Source organism: Diorhabda carinulata, chromosome X, assembly GCF_026250575.1.
Source record: "Diorhabda carinulata isolate Delta chromosome X, icDioCari1.1, whole genome shotgun sequence".
NCBI classification, from domain to species: Eukaryota; Metazoa; Arthropoda; class Insecta; order Coleoptera; family Chrysomelidae; genus Diorhabda; species Diorhabda carinulata.
Genome location: NC_079472.1, coordinates 21,463,522 through 21,478,057, shown reverse-complemented (window position 1 = coordinate 21,478,057; position 14,536 = coordinate 21,463,522). Strand labels below are relative to the sequence as shown.

The window sequence follows — 14,536 nt, the reverse complement described above, 5'->3', positions numbered from 1 at the left end:
AGCATTTTTTTGTGGATCATATCCAATACTATGGGATTGAAATCCGGCATCAATTGCCAAAACAAAAAAATTAAAGTAGAAAATTAGAGTAAAAATACATAATAACGATGAAAAGCTAGTAGGTGACGTTTCTACCCAGTGCAATAATAACGAGTACTCAATCAAGATTAAAATTTCACGTTTTTAAGTGTTTTAATTGGTTCGTTTATTTTGGTTTTAGATAGTTTTCGATACAAAAATATAGAATAGGTTTTTATACGTCAACTTTCCATGTTTTGTGATAACGTTAGATTGTGAAATATGAGGATCAAAAGATTTAATATTGTTTTTAACCATCAAACATTTTTTTCTGTATTTTTTCAAAATATTACAAGGTTGTAGGCTTTTTATTTGTTTATTTACAAAAAAAATTCAACAAAACGACATTCAAAATGTATAGAAGAGTGAAAGAAATAAGATTAAGTGATTATTTTATTAAATTTTCCGTAATTTTGTTACACCCGAGTTTTTTAAAATAAATTACGTATAAATTAGCCACTTGTCCAAGTTCAAGGATGCCGATTTCTTATTCTAGCAAATATCTCAATCCATAAACATAAACCATACCCTAAATGTATAAAGTTATTATCAAGATATGGATGTGTTCTATCAATTTGGCCATAATTATGGATTTTAATAACACTACAAGTTCCATTGAAAAGAACACTGCAGCTGCTTGGTCATGGATAATGGAATGAAGTTGTGGATGTATATACATGTGTTAAACTTTCTAGAAATATCTGCTGCTATGAGAGTAATCTTCAAACAACCGTTTATTTTCATTTCTTCATCCAAAGTCATTGGTATTTCAATACTGCAATCACTGGAACGAAGATAATTACTGACATTTAATAATTTCGTTACTTTTGAAAATACGCTAAACAGCGAATAATTTACTGTGTAAAAATCAAGTCTACAACTTCATATTAAATGGGATACACTTCTATAATGTTGTTTCTGAAAAAATTGAAGAGTACACAATATTATTGTTCTGAAAGTACTTGTATGAAATCCTTGTTAACGAAAATATCATAGATGGTCTTCATTTAAAAAAACACCCAAAATATTTCTCTCCATTGTCTCACGTTTATTATTGTTAATATTCTAGTGAATATACAAAATATGCAATTATTTAAAAGGTTGTCATACGTATTCTCTCAATTGAATCATTTTTGAAGATTTAATAAGCATTATTTCTACCATGGTAAATAATGAAAAGAATGAATTTCGTCGGTTTCTTAAATGATGAATTCAAATGTACATTGTCATGATCGTATCATCAAAAGTGCAGGTGCAGAATTGAATTCCAAAAATGTAAGCATTAAATTTGGTTTTCAAATCTTATTAGAAAATTATTCAAGTTTGCATTTTATAACAAAGAGAGGTCAAATGTTAAAAGTTCATTGTTTTGCAGACTGCTAAAAAATAACTACATAGTTGGTAGTCGTGAGGTGTCGATAACATTTGGCTGACAAATGACATTGTTACGTCGAAACGTGATCCTGTAACCACGTGAGAATGTTTTAAAAATAAATACACATACGTCCATTAACCGAACAGTACAATTTTATAAAAAATATAAAAAAAGTGTGGATTTTGCAGTTATATATCACGTTGTCTAATACTTCCTATCTTGCATGTAACGGAATTTTTACTATGTTTTACTTGTCCAATTAATATGTTCATGCTATTCACGTCGTAATATACATATATGTAAAATTATAAGTCAAGGTCATCATTTTCATTATGACCACAACAGCTTATCCGATATGTAATACAAAACATTTTAGAACAAAAGTTGGTAATGAACCTTCGTCTTAGGAAATTTTGAGGAAAAAGAACGTTCCCCTGACTTAAAAAACAGTCAACAAAACTGTCACATATACGGGTAAATTTAAATTAGTATCTCAAGCAATATTAGAATAAAACTAATAATACCAAGGGTAAATTTAAACAAATTCACGAAAGAAAAATATGAAAAATTATTTATTATACTATGCTCGCTAAAATAAAAAAACATATAAAAATGAACATTTACTCTTAATACTCAGTTGAATGAATGAAATTTCTTTCAAACTAAAATTATTTTATATCAAGTTTCAAATGTTGAAGCCTTAACATCAATCCTCGAAAGTACATATTTTTGATGATATCAAATCATTATTGAGGCTTCTAAAGAAAGTAGAATATTAGGTAAAAAATATGTCCTTTTCAAGAAAGTGTTTTAAGAAAAAGATTTATCTACCTCAGAATTTAAACCAACATCGTATCGTAAACAAATAAACAAATAGCAAAATGAAGAAAATGTAAATAGTTATTTATGTAACAAGTGTGTAGGCTTTTTTCGACGAATGTGAATATGAATGAATGCCATGAATCGAAAAAAGGCCTTTAAACACGAATTGCAAGCAATATTTTTTCTACTAGCGGATATTATATAATATATAATATTTTTTTTCACGAATTAGTGCGCAAAATAAGTTTGAAATTTTTCCTTAGAAGAAACTATAAGGTTTTTATTGATTCCTCATAAAAGATATTATATATTTATAATTATTCTTCAATTTCTTATTTCTTGGACCTTTTGATATATTAATGCATCTAAATGTTTGTGATGTTAGTTCTCTTCTGTTTTACAATTAGTTTTTTTCAATAATTTTTGAAACAAAGGTGAAAATAGTCGTTTCGACTTTTCTCTAAGTCTTTATCAAAATATGACGATTGTGAATATGAATGAATGCCATGAGTCGAAAAAAGGTCTTGACACACGAATTGCATACAATAGATACTAATATTAAAACCGAAGAGACCTAAAATCAAGAAAATTAAGATGCATTAATATATGAAAAAGGTCCAAGAAATAAGAAATTAAAGTATATCAATAAATATATAATATTTTTATGAGGAATCAATAGAAGCCTTGCAGTTTCTTCTAACGAAAAGTAGAAAGGTCAAATTTTACCTTTTTTAAAAAAATTATTTAAAAAAAACTAAATTTAAAATACAAGAGACCTAAAATTAGGAACATTTAGTAGTCTCTATTAATATTTTGAACATTTTAATCAAGATTGAAACAAATTAACAAAATAACAGACGAATTCATTTATTAACAATATTAATATTAAAGATGCACTTCATGCAGTCATTAAATTTGGCAACTTTTCTTTTCGCCATTCATAAATGCTACCTAAAAATTATTATTACTACATAAGTAGAAAAATGAAAAGCGCAACTTGCACCTGGAACCTCTCGCGTGTGAGCATGTGAAACATTAATGATAACTTTCTTAACGCACTACTGCTTTGTGTCTTTATGCACTAGTGCGTAAAGTACAATTTTACGCACTCGAAAGCGTGTCTTAAGTATATCTAAGAAATTCTTTGATGACATTTTTTTCTAGATGATAGTAGATTCGTTATAGAAATTATAATTTTTGTAGGATGTGGTGATAAAACGAGGACGTCATACATTTCGCAAATTAAAAATCGAGTCAATTTCGTCCATTATTTAGGTGCGCTCTGTATAATTATCCAGTGAGCTTCTATATTTTATGAAACCGGAATTTTATCCATACCGTTGCAACTATAGTTGATTAGTGAGATATAAACGCTTGGTTTCCATGTTCTCAAACAAAGCGATGTTTAAACTGTTAATATTTTTATTTTGTGGTAAACAACCTTGGTCTAAACTTTCAGACATAAACTTTGGTCTATAAACAATGAGGACAAGCAGAAATTTGATCGATAAATTTCGTTTCGTTACGTAAGCTCACCTAATGTTTATTTATATTATTCAAAATAACATAATATAGTTAGGCTAGATCTTTATTTTACGACCAAGGACGTACCTAATTATTTTTTTCTTGTTAATGCTAAAATTTTTAAATACAACAACACACTTATACAATTCTAAATTTTCTACTATAATATAGCGAAATTGAAATAAGACTACATATTATATTACACTTAGAAACAAAAATAAATGTTAATAAATACACTGTCCTGTCAAAAATATAAAAACTCAAACGGAAAATTAGTTTGAGAATTGAGTTACAAAAGATATTATTTCGTGTTTAATTAAGTGAGTTTTTTTTAATCAATAAAATTGTTAAGGTTAACTCTGCTTGGTTCAAAATAACAAAAAATCACCATTGAAAAAGTATAAATTCAAAAGTTTTCTGTTTCTTTAGTAAGTAAATTTACTGCAATAATGAGAACTTCTACCATTCTTTTATCACCTCCAACAGTTTTTTAGAGACACTTCTTATTAAATTGATTAACGCACTTTCTGGTATATTCTCTAATGTAGTGTTTTGATTTTTTTGAACTGAGATTTCCCCTGCTACGAAGGCCGTTTTTTTTCAACCTCCGATATGCTGTAAATAAATAACAAGTTCATATAAAACAATAATTTTATTACTAAAAGATTCATACACCGAAGAGATTGAGACATTATATCTGTGGACAAGCTTTTCAATACCCTCTTCAAAGAAAGTTACTGTCAATAAATATAGTACAAAACAGAACTTGACACTTCTGAAAACTTCGTAGACACAGCAGTAATCGTGAATCTGCGGTTTTCTTTAACTCGTTTAACTGTCAACTCGTTGAACCAGGTCATCTGAAACAGATTTGCATCCTTGGTCCCCTTCATCATGCACATCATTACCGCCATCTTTAAACTTTCGACACCATTCACGTACAACACCATCATTCATTAAGCTTTCCCCATGCACACGACTCATTCTCCGATGGATTTCTGCCAGCACTATGGCCTTCAACCTGTAGAAAACGCAATTCACACTTACCGGGAGTATCAATAGCATGTTTAAGTGGCTGTAACACAACGCCGACTGACGCCTGAATGTCAACAATGGCGGAGTGTATAATTGTCCACAAATTTTCTGTTGGATTTAGATCCAGACTAAGGACTGGCCAATCCGAAATCGTTTAGTAGAGCGTGCACTATGACTCTGTCACCCCAATGAGACTTTGACAATTCTTGTTCTTTTCTTAGGTCATTCTGATCATAACATCTGACTTTAGTAAGCACTTCTTGACCAAGCTAGGGTAAAACGCCTCACAACCTTTACGGACAATGTTCCCTATTTTGAGATTTCTCTCAATACTGCACGTTTCACTTGCTTAAAAAATTAAGAAATGTCATACTTCTTATATTTTTCTTGTAATGGTCTGCCTCGCGATTTATAACGTTTGGTTTTATTTTTAGTACTAATCGTTATTTTGATAAACGTGTTACGTCTATGGAAGTCTCAATATTTACATTGAAAAACAGTTGATTTGGTATTCTATTGATGATGAAATATTATGTCACAGATTAAACGCCTTAGGTAGGTAGCTTCTAGTTCTTTAAACTTAAAAAATACGATACATAGTTAAGATAACAGATAACAATACGTTGGGTTAGGTAGGTGAATAATCTTAGCGGGTCTATGATACAAAAATGAATATACGCAAATAATGTATAATTCATTCTTGTTATTATATATTATATTTTTGTAGGTCGCTCATTTATAATTTTTATTTGAGGTGAGGTATCAAAAAGGTAGATCTCAAATTTAACTACATATTATGGTGATAGAAGTTTTTATTTTGTAGTAAAAAAGTTTTTATAAAACACATGTAAAGACAACAATAAAAAGTTACGAGCCTCTGGGCTGTCCAATGGGAATATAAATAATCAGTTTAATTTAAATGATATTCAAGATATTATTTTATTGACATTTTGGCAATGCCATCCTCGTAGAAGAAAAATAGAGAATTTCTGGAAAGAGAGGATGTTACAACTTCATTCTAGTCTTTATGTTGAATATGACATTAGCTCAAGTAATGTCCTTGTGATGTATCCAGAAAAGCTGCACAACAATATCCGTAAAATGGGATAACACATTTCAAGAAATTTTGAAAAATTCGAAGATAAAACGTTTCATGACAAATGGATGGTTCCATAAGTATCTGACCCAACAAAGAAAACCCAAAAGTTTTTGAAAGAAATTTATTTATTTTTCAACGTTCAGCATCACCTCTTCATTATTGGAAAATCTTTGACCACCGAGCAATTTTTCAAAATCTGGGACCAGAAAATCATCCGAGGCAGCTAAATCTGGCGAATAGGGTGCATGAGGTAGTTATTCAAACTTTAATTCATTAACTTTGGTCATTGCAATAACGGATGTGTGAGCTCGTGGATTGTCTTGATGAAATAACACTATCTTCTTAGCCGAATGCGACCTTGATTTCTTCGCTCAAACGTTGCAATAAGTTCGCATAATACTCGCCGTTGATAGTTTTTCCTTTTTCAAGACAATCAGTAAAAATTATCCCATGCGCATCTCGGAAAACCTTGACTGCAGATGGAACGGTCTTTGCTTTCTTTGCGGCCGGTTTTTCCTTTTCAGTCCATTGTTTTCATCGTTCTTTTGTTTCGAGTGTCGAGTGATGGAATCGCGTTTTATCCATGGTTATGAAATGGTTTCATTTCTGTGAAACATTGCCAAACACTCGAAGGAAACACTTCACTACGCTGTTTTTGTGGCGTCTTTAAACTAGAAACATATCCTGTACAGATTGTGAACTTTCTAATACAATGGTATTTTTCAAGCAACGTCCGCCGGTTCTAGGTCAGGTCAGATACATCTCTGACCACCCTCTTTTGTGATAGCGAAACTGATGCCCATAGTTAGTATAACTAATTTTTCGAGGACCTTTTACTATTAATATTGTATTACAAATACTACAATTATCAAATTGTTTTCTGAGTATATGTTACAATATAACTTAAGACGAATTAACAATATCCGTATTGGAGTATTAATAGAAAAACGTCATCATTGAAAATACATTTTGTAATTTCAGTGGGAACACATGACGGAGTATTACATTTCAATCGGATGTTTGAGTAAACATTAGACTGCCGAAATGAATATGGTTTTTGTACCTTAAAATTTCCACCAACAACGTTCGCTGTTCTCGCATGTTTTCAACTACAACTATTGGATAAAAATTTTCACAGAATCGTAGAATATCACTGTAAATACTTTAATCAATTCACTTCCAATCTGTCGCCTTCGAATATAATCAATAAGAAAAATCAGAAACTGGGGACAGTAATTGGCTGCACAAATCTAGAATCAGAAAAAAATAACAAAAAGCATGGAAAAGAACAGTGACGGAAATAAATGTAATAAATTTAAAAAAATTGTTTTTTGAAAGGGCATAACAAGTTCTAAAGAAGAAGAAGAATAATCTACGATAGGTCTATTCTATTTGGAAATATAAATTGTTCATAAACAGTGAAAACGATCAGAAATTTATTGGGAATTTCTACTCGACATTTTAATCAAATTTGAAACGAGATATTGAGTAAGAATTGACGACTAACATATTTAAGCTTCCATAGTGGAAAAAATTTGATTTGGTTGAAGTTGAAGAAAAATATGGAACGTAATGGTTGACAATTTATGAACATTTATTTCGGGTATAAACACAAAAAAAAACAAAATTCGTAAACTAGTATCATCTATTCATAATTATGCTGGGTAAGAAAAATATTAAGGAATATTTTTTTATTCGGTGAGTATGCATTATGAAGATTATTTGGTGGAATTGTTAGGCCGTTCATTTACTTTTCTTCGGCTTCATCAATCATCTGTGTTGACTTTTAGTCTGATATTTATAGAAATATAAGAACAAATAAGAGAAGACGAGGAATGGTATTCCAAAACACCGACATTACATTATTGTACTTTTAAGTTGAAACTTAATACTAATAGTACTGTTGAAGTGACCTGACACACGTCTGGTTTTCAACATAACTATTAACTTTCTCATTTCGATTTTTTTTAGTATTGTATGTATTGGCATGAAGAATCGAATTAGAAGGATAACCAATAACGGGGGAATAAACAAAATAAACTGAGTTTGTGAGTTGTGAGTTTGAAATAATATTACATCAAGAAAAAATCTAAAAACATGTGGGTTATTCTCATATTTTTTGTTGATTACGAAGGTCTGAAAGTGTTCTATGGCAGATCATAGTTCAATCTGCTTCCTTGCATACCCTGGAAGCATCTTGTATCTTCTTTTCTGCCTTCTTCTAAGACTAGCGCTCTTGTCATTACCGACGTTGCGAAACCGATCATCGGCATTGATTTCTTGGTATCGGTCAGTCAAGTATGGGTGGATTATCGTTTTATTGAGAAAATTTGTTCGGATAAATGTTTAACTGTATTGAGTTTTTTTAAATGCAAGTTACTAGACCCTCATGAGGACATGGAGTTTAAGATTTTAAAATGTAATTATAGAAAAAAGGTTCTACAAGGTTTTTCCTTCTTGCGCCAGAAATAATGTACAAATTTGCAACAATGTGAAAAAAAAAATGTCAAATGGAACTATTTAAACGCGTCAAATATTGACGAGTTTGCAAATTTATACGAATTTATAAAATATTAAGGATATGGAAGTGTCTCTGTTCCAAATATTTCCTAGTGTCAAAAAATCGACATTTTGAAGATATTACTAATGAACGAAATACAGGGTAAGCGAACACAACCATAATTTTGATAAACACAATTCGCTAGCTTTGGTCTGATACCAAGTATCAAACAAAACTGAACAAAAAGCAACTATCAGCTGTTAAACGGGTTTTCAATTGAAGCAATGCCGCCAACTCATATTTTCGAACACCTTTTATTATACTGAATACACTGCTTACACTACTACTACACGAACACTCACAGTTACACTGTCTGACGCGCGTTTCGATAACCAAGTTATCGTCTTCAGAGATTCCAGAGTCAACAGTTTACCTTTAGTCTCTGAAGACGATAACTTGGTTATCGAAACGCGCGTCAGACAGTGTTGGTGTAGTGGTAGTTTAAACAGTGCGTTCAGTATGAATATCGCCAATGGTTCCAGAAATTCCAACTTACCTTTTATTATAACTAATTCATGTACTATTTATATTTTTACATTTAAATTCACACAGAGTGCATTTAAGCGTTTTTAACTTTGAAAAAATTAAGAAATTTATTTAGAATTTAGATTTGTTTCATACTCCTTTATATTGATTCTTAATTTAAGTCCATTATAATCAGGATTAAATTTCACTGATAGAGCATTTCACAATTGTCGTCCTCTCTCTTTACAATATAAATAAAACATTCTAATTCTCGTTTTATGGCATGTTAATTAGAGAACGTGATACTGTGTATTTTATAACGTAATTCTATATAAATAGTCGAATGTATGTATTTAAAATTCATAACGCAATGTCAAGAAAGGTTAAATAACATTATTTTGCCAGCGATCGAAACAACATTTTATTAGCGCGATTTGATTAAAATGTCCTTATATCTATTTCATCCTAGATTATTATGAACTAACTAAATAGTGATAATAGAAGTGTATACTTGGATTGGATAAGATGTAATTGTATATCAAGATTCTTTTCAATTACGAATCGTTTATTGTTATATCTATATTGAACTTGATACTCATATCGCAATATTTACTAACAGATCATCAATTTATCATGTGGTATTAATATAGATATATGAAGATTGCTCTTTGCTCCGCTCCTGACCAACTTACAATGAAAAATTCACAAATAAGTTAATGCATACAAGAATGGTCCTAGAAGTACCTGGTCTGACCTAGAGAAGGCGGTAGTTGTTTGAAAAATACCACAGTATTATCTTGGTATCCATTAATAGTGAACGTTTTCAGTAAATTTGTAAACATGGAAAAATTAGTCATCGTTTCGTGATAAAATACTTTTAATTGAAAGACCTTAGCCTAACCATTATAAAAGCTGAACTAGATTTTACTCTGGGTGAGACTGCTCACTTCCTATCAACAGTATAATATTGGGTGGCAGAGTTTAAACGAGGCCCTACGGTTTGCATCGCAGTAGTCCCTCAAATGAGGTGACGACTTCAGAAAAGAAAATCCACAAAACGGTACTGGATGATAGTCGACTGAAAGTGTAAGATCTAGCAGATATAGTAGGCATTTCAAAAAGTGCAGTACATCGCATATTAACTGAAAATTTAATATGAGATAGCAGTGCGCAAGATGCTCAGTGCTCACAATGGAACAATAACAGCGTCGTGAAGATGTTACCATCGAGTGTTTGGCAATGTTTGACAGAAATAGAGCCGTTCCATAACCATGGATGAAACGTGGTCCATCACACAACCGAAACAAAAGAAGAATCAAAACAATGAATTCGAAAGGGAGAACCGGCTCCAAAGGCAAATACTGTTACATCTGCAGGCAAGCTGATGGCGTTGGTATTTTGGATGCATGTGGGATAATTTTCATTGACTATCTTGAGAAACTTATTGGAACGTTTGAGCCAAGGAATCAGGCAAAAACGACCGCATTTGGCTAAGAAGAAAGTGTTGTTTCAACAAGAATTAAAGTTTGCATTGCTACCTTATGCACCCTATTCGCCAGATTTAGTGCCCTTGGATTATTTCTGTTCCCAGACTTGAAAAACATGGCTTGGTGGTCAAAGATTTTCCATTTATTATTATCGAACATATTGAAAAAGTGTATGAAACTAAGAAAAGATTTCATTGAAAAATAAATATATTTTTTTCCAAAATTTCTGGGTTTTCTTTTTTGGACCATCCTCATGTTAACCGTCGATATTCTATCGTTTCCTTTGGGTCTTGAAAGAATTTCAAATTTTGAAAACAGCCGGCAATCAGTGGGGACCAGCTCTGGAGAATATGACAAATGCTCAACAAATTCTAAGCGTTATCCTGATCCAAGAACACCTTTGATCAATTTCCACCGGGGTTTTTCTTTAATCACCTCACCAAATTTTGGAATTAAATTGTTATAATAAGCATCTGTAGTTGTGGTTTCATTTTACAGGTAAGTTTCTAAAATTATGCTTTTAGTGCACCAAAACATGATTAGCATGATCTTCCGTGTGGAAAGTTACATATGAATTTTTTAGAATGTGGTGACCTCGTTTTGATTAATCTATTGTTACTAATTTAACAGGTAAATATTTGGTGCATCTATTTAAATTCGTGGTATCCGTCGTGGAGACAATTTCTCCATGTTCAGTTCGGCAGCAACTATACAGGGTGATGTGATGATAATATTTGATTGGAAAATTGGGTCCAAGTAGCCTGTATATAACACAAACGATGAGGATTATAAATATTACCAGAAAACCGATTTCCAAAAAAGATTTTCTACATTTTTTTTGAACTTTGCTTTGTTGTTTGCTTGTTTATGAGTGAATCATTAATCTCGGTGAACAATTATGATTTGATACTTAAACACCCCAATTTTTACTGATCATACTGTTTATTTTACCACCACACTACAGTGAATTACGCGCGCTTCGTTTACCAAGTCATCGTCTTCTTTTTATCTTCAGTTTATAATTTTCACAATAAAATAGCATATAATGAAGCTTTTAAATGTTTGACAGTCATGAATACTGTCAGTTTTTATTATCAATTCAAATATGTACACTCTAATCGTTATTATTATAATATTTGGTTCCTAGTAAACAATCAAAACATTTTTTATATTGAATGTGCGAAGCGCTTCTACAACCATCATTGAACGTGTGATCTGTTCGAGGGACTTGGGCTAGATGTCTCAGCAGGTGTCAATAACGAAGTAGACTGATAATTTTTATATAGAGTGTACAATAAAATTGTATGCAATTGCATACTCATTACCTGATACTTTACATTAATTCCTTGAACAATAGTTCTGTTTTTACTATGATCAGAATTACTTTGATCATCTACAAGTTTTCTAACAATATAGAAGACGAATATTATTAATTGAAATTATGTATTGAATGTAAACAATGTGTCAAATTTCATTTTCGAGGTACCTTTTAATATACCGCGTGAATCCAATCTCTTATTATACAAAAGAGTAGGGATATATCGAAATATAATGATTATCGTATTTTTTTATAAAGCAGAAGTTATAGTATGACTGATGTTAATATCAAAAGAGATATTAGCCCCATTGTAAATACCGTTCAATATGTCATAATATACTCTGCTGGATAACTGGACACAGCAATGTAGAAGGGAATCAAATGGCAGACAAACTAGCCAAATTGGGAACGAGCAGGAGCGGGGACGAAGCGGTGGGCTTGCTACTACCACCGATAAAATTGCTGAGAGACACGATAGATAGAACATTAGAGGGAGAGCACGGCAAGAGATAGAGTAATAGAGATGACTGTGTCATCTCACGCTCCTTGTGGCCGGTGCTACAGAAGAGGAAGACAACAGAACTGCTAGGCTATAGGAAAGCTTCCATCCGAAGGGTCGTAGCAGTGATTACCGGTCACTGCACAGTAGGCTCTAGACTCAGGAAAATGGGTATCAGAACCGACGATCTGTGTGCAGAATGCAGTGAAGAGGAAGACACAATAGAACACCTAATGTGTTACTGCACAGCATTGGCGTCGAAACGACTACAATGCATGGGGAGTGAAACATTGGAATGTCTGGAAGAAGTAGCGGAGCTAGGTGTTAAGGACTTGAATTACTTCATTGCAAACTGGAAAAGCTTGGGAAGGGGGCAAGGACCTGGCAACGGAAGAGATAGAGAAGGGGAGTGAAATGGTGCTGACTGAAAAGTCAGCAAGGGTATCACAATTGGCCTAAGGCATCCGAGCAGATCTCGGATGAAAAGTGGAGATCACCCTGTTAACCTAACCTAACCTAACCATGACCACTTAGAAAAAGAAAGTCAGTAAGAGTCGGTTAAACGACCAAATGAATATTTTCTGTACAATGTGCAATTGAAAGTGACCTAATGAGATATATACGAATTGCTTCTGAATTTACTAAACATTTCAAATTTGATTTTCGCTTGTTTCAATAATTTTAATCGAAATTTGAATGTTCATACTATTTTGAGATCTAAATAGATCTCATAATTTAATATAGACAGGCTACCAAATACGGACATGTACGTCGTTATCTAAACATTATCAGCGAATAATAATATGATTTCAAAGCTAGCTATAGAATGACCACCCACCGACGACATGGTATTTTTTACTGTAAACTAAAAGCAGCAATTTTAAAAATGCAGAATGTGTATGCGTTTGCACAATGCAATCGGGTTTTGTTTTAGCAACACATTATGAAAGTTGATAATAAACATTGTTTTTTTATTATATTCATACATTGTGGAATATGAAATGTGTAGCACGGATAAATGAACTCTTTGATACGTTTATATAACATGTGTATATAAAAATAATAAGAAGAAGAACAACAATCACCACCTGTCATCCACTATTACCCCGAAAGAAGGGTGGGAGAGGCTTGATAGACCTTCTCAACCTGCACTCTTTACAGGTAATGAAACTGCAATATTTCATAGGAAATCAGAAACTTCAACCCTACATCGGATTATATCCAAGGTGGATAAGGATTACTCACCCCTTAGCATCGCTTCACCAGAATCTGACTTAAATGATTTAAAATTTAAACTTTAAAATTTAAATTTAAACAGATGGCTTACTAGCAGCAATCTCTTTCCAAAGAAGGCTTCATGATGGCTATCCAAGATCAAGTTATTAACGCGAATAACTACAAGAAAAATGTTATTAAGGATCCGAACACTCAATCAGAGACAATTCAACATATAATATCTGTTTGTAGTGTGTTAACTAATACCGACTATCTACACCGGAATAACCAAGTGTGCCCACGAAAAATCAACCGTTGACAAATGGTTGGCTAAGTTTAAACGAGGCCATATTTGCTGATAATTGAATAGCTGAAGTTCTTGTCTATTGCCGACAAAACATCAAAAACGTCTACAAAATAATTTCGGATAACAGTAAAGGGAAGTTGGTTGAGAAACCTGGGGACACAATGAAAAAGTATCAATTGTTAGCTCCATTAAAAAACTGATCGATTTTTAAACTGAAATTGAAGGACTTTTCATATATAATCCCATTTTCATCTCATAAAGGGATAAAATTATGAAAAATTTTAATAAGTATGTTTACTATTTTTATACAAAATTTCATTCCCTTATCACCTTTTCGAGGGTTGAATTATGGAAAATTCTGTACGTAATTATTCTTTTTTAATCTTCATCTTAAAGACAAAATTAGACATTCTTACTTCATAATTGACGAATTTTTATAAAAATTAGCATCCCCTATTTAACCCATTAAGGAGTGGGAAATCCGAAAAATATTTCTTAGAGGAATAGAAACCCCTTCAAATTTTATGATGGTAGCTGTAATATTTTTAACTGTGTGATGATGAAATAGTCAGTCTGAACTTGTTTTTTTGGATATTTAGATGGTATCATTTTTTTTCTGTATATTTTGGTTGTGAAACGTTTTTCAAAACCTTTGTATTCACTGCAGTACTTATAAATTTTTCTCAAACTAAAGATTTCTTTTGCCACCACCTCTTAAAAATTAAAAAAATAAACTCGTTAGTTGGCGAGGA

General features: G+C 31.9%; 1 protein-coding gene across 2 annotated transcripts in view; it reads left to right on the top strand.

Moving 5' to 3' along the window:
* Positions 1-14,536, top strand: part of LOC130900954 (breast cancer anti-estrogen resistance protein 3 homolog) — a 71,420-nt gene that overhangs the window by 2,680 nt on the left and 54,204 nt on the right. The window lies entirely within an intron of this gene.